The following is a 7,600-nucleotide window of genomic DNA, read 5'->3' on the forward strand; positions in this document are numbered from 1 at the left end:
AACTGCAAGGAAAAATATCAAAGGTTATCCCAACAGACCGACCTAAGAATGTACTGAATCAGAATGCAATTTATTTTGCCAATCTTTATATTTGCCATCCAAATTCACACCCTCTATATCATACTTCTCTCCCTCTTTAAAAATTTGGGGCAAAAAGAAAACACCTCTTAATTTTAATTATTAGCTGAGAAAAAAATTATCATAGCATAATCATTAATTTAAAAGGTAGCAATCATATTAGTTCTTGGACATAATCATCAATTTTACATAAATTTTGCTCCAAATATTAGTAGAACTCGATCCATATCATTCACAGAAAAATGATAAATTCAACTCAATCCATTTTGGCCTATGATTAACACCCAAAAGGAAGGTGTTTTGAAAAAATATTTGTTAAAAAATAAAATGTAGTTTTGCTTTGAGTATACCTTGTTTTGTTTAAATATTTCATGTCTTCATTGCTTATGTTAGTCCTGTATGCCTTCCATTAGGCCTTGACCACTTCCATCCATCAACCAAAGATCCATTCCTGCCAACTGATCATAAAGCAAGCAAGTATCATTAAATTGGTAAGCAAAGGTGACACAATGAATACACAACACCACCACAATAAAAATACTTCTCCGACAAAATAACCTCTCAGGTTTCAGCAGCAACACAAACTTCATCTTCTTTAATGAATTTAGTGAAGGATGAATGATCACACACTCATAAGGGATTTCTTGTCACAGACAGTTAATGAGCAAAATGCAAAAAGGTAAAAAAGTTGCCAACTTTGAGGGTACCCAACATCATAAAAAGCAAAATTAGAACCAAATTTATAGAAAATAGAGAGAAATGAAGGATGGGGTATCCATAAAATAGGAGTGTACTGATTACTTGAGTTGCAGAGATAAAGCTTGAGGTCTAGGGATGAGAGTTCGATACCACAGCTCAACCATTTCCTGAGTTAAGTCCTCTACTTCCTCTTTGTCCTTCAACTTTTCTACTCGCAATTCTTTCTTGTTAGCCCTCAACTCCTGCACAGCCAACGGGTTATGAAGGAATGCTGCCAGCGGTGCAGCGACTTTAGCATCGCCACGACTTCTACCTTCATCTCCATCATATCTGAACCCACAAAAAATATTGATAATGCTAATAATAAATCCCTCAAAATCTAAACTAAAACAAAAATTAAATGAAAATTGTGGGCAAAAAGACCTTGAGGGGAATCTTCGGTGTGGTAGAGGCACTTGAGGATGTCATTTTAAACTCTAATTTCAAATGAAAAAATTGCGCTCAAAATTTGATGTTCAAATCCTGATTTGAAAGGAAAAGATCGCGCCCAAATTGCTGCAGAAGAGAGTTCTGCTTCATTACCTGAGGGACAATGAGTTCTCAATCCATTGTTTACCCTAATCATCCAATCAAAAGTTAACATTTTCGTTTTCTTCGCCTAAATGGTGGTTTTTGGAATTGCTGCCAGATTAACTCTCTTCAACTCATTGGACAAAGATCTTCCCTGATAACCTTCCACTGGGCAAGAAGGTTTTGGCTTTTTGCTGAGGAGCGAAACACAAAAGAAAGAAAAAGTTTGGGAGACACCTATCACTCTCTCAGAAATCATCTAACAGTGCTAATTAGTGTGGTTTTAGTGTTTGGCTAGTTAATCATTATATATTAATAGATAGATAAAAAAATTGCCATGCCGTGATAATAACTCACCGGGTGAATGACGAAATGAGATTCAGAGGTGTTCCCTGCAAATTACAGAACCATTTACGACAGCACTTTTAGCTGCAACTCGTTTGTATATGTCTGAAACCCTAAACAACAAAACAAACAACAAAAGAAAAGAACACTAATGTTCAAACCTGAAGCCCATAGTGTTGGCCCCACTTTAAAATAAATAACTAACAGTATGCATTTGGAGGAAGAAGAAGAAAAAACGAATCTTTTCCTGCTTTCAGGCGTGTGACGTGATTTTATTGCCGTTCCACTATTCCGGAAGCCACTTCTTCAATATCTGTTTGTTGATGCAATGGCACGTTCTTGAAGATCCTTGTTCTTCCCCATCATGTTTCCTCCATCTCTGGCTCACCCCTGCTTCTCTGGACTTCCGAAATCTCCTTTCTAATCTAGTCTGACTTTCATGATAAACTTCAAATCCTCAGCTACAATCTCAACCCAACTGGTTGCTGAAAAGTGGGAACCACTCTCACTGCATACTACTACCACCTATCACTGTTATGTTATCATAATGAAATACCAAATTAGTTATATATCTGTTGAATTTTCAAATTATAGCAATGCTTAATAAACATAATTAAAAATTGTTAATCCAAACAAAATAAGTAGAATTAAAACAACGCTATCCACTATATCATATTAGATCAGGTTCAGTCTAAAAAAATTCTAATAATAATATGATGCCAAGTTGAACACTTGAACCTGCTAATTAATTATAATTTTTTTTACTCAGACAATATGAATAATGCAGCAAGAATTAGTGATATATAAGACCAAGATAACCAAAGTTAATTCATTTAAAAGATGAAAACAAAGCTATATATTATTGAAGTATGTTTCTCTATTTTGTAAATGGTTTGTGATGTCCTTACCTTTACTTTCCTACTTTTGTCAATAACCAAATAGCTATTGTTGTAATGGCATAGCTTGTTTATGCTTCTTTTTTTCTTTTTTCATAACGAGTATCTATTGTTGCAAGGAACTGTATGATCATATAACAATAATTATAACGATAAAGGAATTGCACGATCATATAACAAATTTCGAGAAGACCCAAGATCATGTTAATCTTAGAAGTTTTAAAATTCAGTTAGAGGCAAAAATTTGATCGTAGTAAATCCATTTAGAAAATTACCTACAGATAATATGATACCTGAAAAATTGTATTAAAAAGTTTAGTAACTCACTTAAAAATCCAAAACTAATTTGAAGTTTAAGAATAAAAGGTTAATAATTCTTACCGCCCCTGGTGATGAAGATCCTTATACACTTTCTCAAGTTATTCCATCTCATCATTATTCCATCCACTTTGGTCTTCCTCAACTGTTCCCTCATCTCGATTTTTTCCCTCTTCTCCTTGTTTCTCCTCATCCTCCTCACCATAATCGTTGACATCAAAATCACCTTTTTCATGCTCCATCTGCATCACAAAAACATCCCCTCAATCACAAATAAAAAATAATGAACCAATATACTTGCACAACACTCTAGGGAGTAAATGAGTAAGCAAACAGCTAATATAGCCCTTAATCCATGTGAAGCCTTAGCACTAAAAATAACAATAAAAAACAAGTAATCAAAGAAGCTCTATCTCTATTCAATTTGGCAACTACAAATAGTTCAAGTTGCACAGTCAATGTTCCACTTGCTACTCATAAAATATAGCATTTTCTACGCTCTAAATTATTTCAGAATTCTAATTTATGAACATGTGGATCAAAAAACAAAGAACAAATTCGAACAAAGGTGACATCTTCGACAACAACTTTGTACACTATTTTCCAAAGCAAAGAACTAACCTTTATTTGACAAATTTATAAATGGTTATGGGTTTACGATTTTTCCCATTACAATATCTCATTTTTTCCCATCTAAACCACACATGCCAACATACATTAGAGTAATAATTGAAATAATGCTAAAAAGCACCTCTTAAGTCCTAATTTGTGGGTGGAATAATAATCAAAATGCAGAAAATCAAGCAAATGTCAAAGATGATCAGATAACCACTTCAAAACTCTATTACACTTAGAAAACTCTATTACACATTATTGTTTTCTTTCCTTCTATTTTTTGTTTTTTTTGTTGTATTTGGATCTTTTCATATTGTTGGTCATGTTTCAATCCTAGCCATTGATTAAAATTGAATGTTTATCTTTTAATGGTGGAGATTGAAACACAACTTAAAACATGAGAAGATCTGAATCTTTTTGCATCTCCCTAACATAGATAAAGCATAGTTTCTTAAGGGAGAGACAATACTATCTCCCTCTTTAAGAAGAGGGAGAAACTTAGAAGATCCAATTTTATTATTTATTTATAATGGAAAATTACCTTCAATGTACTTCTTTTGGAAGTAAAACTTATCGAATTCATCGTCACCTGTAAATTGGAAACAGAAAACAAAAACCCTCAATTAAGTTTATAGAAAAACAAAAGAGGACAGGTAGTATGAATTGGTCAGGTTTAATGCTTTTGTTAAGTAATATTGAAATAGTAAATTTTTTCATTTGCACAATTAAGTCAACCATTTTGATTAAACAGGAAAAAAATAGATGTACTAAAAAAATATATGGTGCTTCAATTCATTGAATAAAGACGGGTACCTAAAGATCTCTAACTTACTATCAGTCGAAGCTCCATTTCAGAAGTAACAATACATAATGTTAGCCAAGTAAATTTTCAAACAATCTAGTTGCTAATTATCTTAGTCATGTATTTTCACAGATACTGCACAACTTTTAGTGATTACCCAATATTCCAAACAACCACAACTATATAAAAATGTTTCAAATTGGGATAACATAAAGAGAAGTTAATAAATTTGTCATAAACCCATATTTAAAGAATCCAAGTAATGCCACAAACAACAAATTCAGCCTTACTTCATGAACAATCTTTAACAACGAATCCAAGGATTCATTCGTCAAAAAGTACAATTATACTCTTACTTTCCATGTTTTGCGGCAAACTGAAATTTAAGCCATACCAATATCATAATAACTAATAAGAATAAGAACCACGTGAACTTCTAATTGAGACAACAATTAGTAGATCTCATAATCAATTTCAACATTCTTCTTATATCATATATCAGCAATTACTGATTTCTTTTTTACCCAAAGAAATGCTTACTCTATGCATATGACTGAAACATTATCTATTGTCTCAAGTTCTTCGAATTTTTCCTGCATAGTTTAAGAAAACACAGGAAATTAATTAGTTTAAAAAATGAATAGCAATAAAGTTTGCGAGAAATTCTGACAGATAACAGACAATTCAGAATTTGCAAAGGACTTTGGTTGCAACAAAATTAGATTCCACTTACCTAGTAAGCAAATCAAAATTATAAGAAACAAAGAAAGAACCAATCAGTAATTTATTGTCATGATCGAGGCGCTTGAGTTTTGCAAGAATCCTACGCTTACCTATTTTTACCCGCCAATTACAGAACCATTTACGACAACACTTTAAGCTGCAACTCGTTTGTATATGTGTGAAACCTAAACAGCAAGACAAAAGCGACCAAAAAAATTAATACTTGAAGCAATCAGCAAAAGAAAAAAACTCTAATGTTGAAAACTGAAGCCCAACAGTGTTAACCCCGCTTTAGAATAGATAAATAACAACAGAAACAGTGTGCATATGGACGAAGAAGAAGAAGGAAAGAATCTTTTCCTGCTTTTAGGCACGTGACGTGAAGCAGATTCCATGGCCGTTCCATTTTTTCGACAGCCAGTTCTTCAATTTTTGTTTCTTGCTGCGGCGACACGTTGTTGAAGATCCTTGTTCTCGTGCTCTTCATTGTACACCTGAGGCTTCGCACGGTCCTCGATTCCAAGATTCCAATGATCCCCAAATTCATATTTCCTCAAACTCTGTTCTGTGCTTTGTTTGTTGCTAGAACAGCAAAACATGAATCTTAATAAGAACATAAATACATAGTTTAATAAGAATACATGTACACAGGGACGGATTTAAGGGGGGGAGGGGGGGAAGTAGTGGCCTTGGCCCCCCAACAAATTTTAAAAGCTTAGATAATAGATATCTTGTATAGAATAAAATTTAATAATGTAGTGATATTAAAAAGAGATATTATTCTTAGTTAATGAGTTATAGTTTAAATGACATAGTCTCTCCATACTCAATTAAGAGGTCGCGGATTTAAGTCTCTCTATCTTTGATAAAAAAAAGAATTATTATTCTTTATGTAATAGAATTTAAATTTTTCTACATACATTTATATTATTTGTATTTTTTATTTAATTCGATTTTTTTTACATTTATTTCTTAAGATTCATTTTAACATTTATAATCATATAAAAATATTTTAATATTATTAATTAATAAAATATTTAAAAATATATAACTTTATATTTTATTAGATATAAAACTATAAAAAATTATAAAAAAATTATAAAAACTGAGATAATTCTTTTATTTGACAAGTATTTATTAAATTTTTAAATTAAAAAATTAATTATAGTTATATCTATTATCAAATATATAACATTATATTTAATTATATAATATTTTAATTTTCGGCCTCTCCTCCACTCTTAGATTTATGGATCCGTCCCTGCATGATGTACATGAAAACTGTTAAAAAAATGCAAAACTCTTAAAAAATTTAAAAAAAATTACCATGATTTTAGCAAGATGTAGGACTGTTTTCAATTAATCGCTCCTTGAGGCCATAAAAGCTATAAGTTCAAGAAAAAATAAGGCTACAGTTGGTGAGAGAAAGAGGAAGAGGAGGAGTGGACATTGTTGATGAGATCTTTAATGGGGCTCTTTTATCTCCTTAAGTGCCAGTGCTGACGATGAATCTTGCGAATTTTTCGGCTAGTTTCTGCTCCTTTCACAGCTGACCAGTGGTGACAAAGAAAGGCTTCATCTGCGTCCCATAGGCGATGACATTTGCAATTTCTAGCTCTATTTTGATGAGCAAATGCCCAGCCGTCTCTCGTGACTTGGAACACAATTTCCAGATGCTGAGATGAAGATAAAAATGAGGAGGACGATCAGAGAAGAGAGAAAAAGAGAAGGAACATCGAAGGAAGAGAGTGATTCTGATTTTTGTGGGTAAAGGAGAGAGAAAGCCAAAAATAGATAGGACATAGGAAAAAGGATTGAAATTTGAAAATTCTTGAAGAATTGCGCCCAAATTTTGCCATCGATCCCGCTCAAATTATTGCAGTATGCTCAATTACCCTTACATTGCGTGAAGAACTATTGTGCAAAACAATGCTACATCCTTCATTCAACTAGAAAGGTTTGGGAACACTTGTCACTTTCTTAGAAACTATCTAACAATGCTAAATAATGTGTCATTTTACTGTTTGACTAATTAACTATTATATATTTATAGATAGATAATAGATTACCCGATGATAACATAGCAAACTTTATGTCGTCGCATTGGAAATCCTGAGAAAACAGAATAGACGTACAAAAGGGGAGAAAAATGGGAGGGGGGAATGAGGAAGCAAGGGCACGTTCTACGTTTATGGAATTATAATGTTTTATATGTACTATTACTTTTTGTTTTATAGCCGCCAATAAAAGGATGAATACAATCCTTAAGACAAAAATAAAATAAAAATTATATAAATTTCTTCTACTGTCCTACACATAAAAATTTGAGTTAAATAGAAAATCTTTTAATAATAATTTTTAATTTTAAATTAAAGTCAATGTAAATATATTTTTTCTTTATTTAAAAATTTATGAAGTACAAATATTTCGTTGAGTTCCTGTGTTCTCGTGTCAGATACATTTCGAACACGATACTTATCGATACTTGTCTGACATACATGTCTGTCATGTTCAACCATGTATTAATAAAAAATAAAAAAATATTCTCCAAACA

At 32.2% G+C, this 7,600-nt stretch overlaps 1 long non-coding RNA gene across 2 annotated transcripts; it reads right to left on the minus strand.

Annotated features, from left to right (window-relative positions):
• Positions 1 to 1,943: 1,943 nt before the first annotated feature.
• On the minus strand, positions 1,944 to 6,980 carry LOC127748583 (uncharacterized). Of its 2 annotated transcripts, none has more exons than XR_008010753.1 (6): positions 6,373 to 6,980; positions 5,157 to 5,628; positions 4,864 to 4,916; positions 4,063 to 4,110; positions 2,970 to 3,148; positions 1,944 to 2,223 (listed from the first exon to the last, which is right to left on the minus strand). It is a non-coding gene; the product is annotated as an uncharacterized LOC127748583 (long non-coding RNA). The 2 variants fall into 2 exon arrangements; XR_008010754.1 differs by having other exon boundaries at positions 5,157 to 5,649.
• Between the last annotated feature and the right edge of the window lie 620 nt (positions 6,981 to 7,600).

This window comes from Arachis duranensis, chromosome 6 (assembly GCF_000817695.3).
Source record: "Arachis duranensis cultivar V14167 chromosome 6, aradu.V14167.gnm2.J7QH, whole genome shotgun sequence".
Lineage (NCBI taxonomy): Eukaryota > Viridiplantae > Streptophyta > Magnoliopsida > Fabales > Fabaceae > Arachis > Arachis duranensis.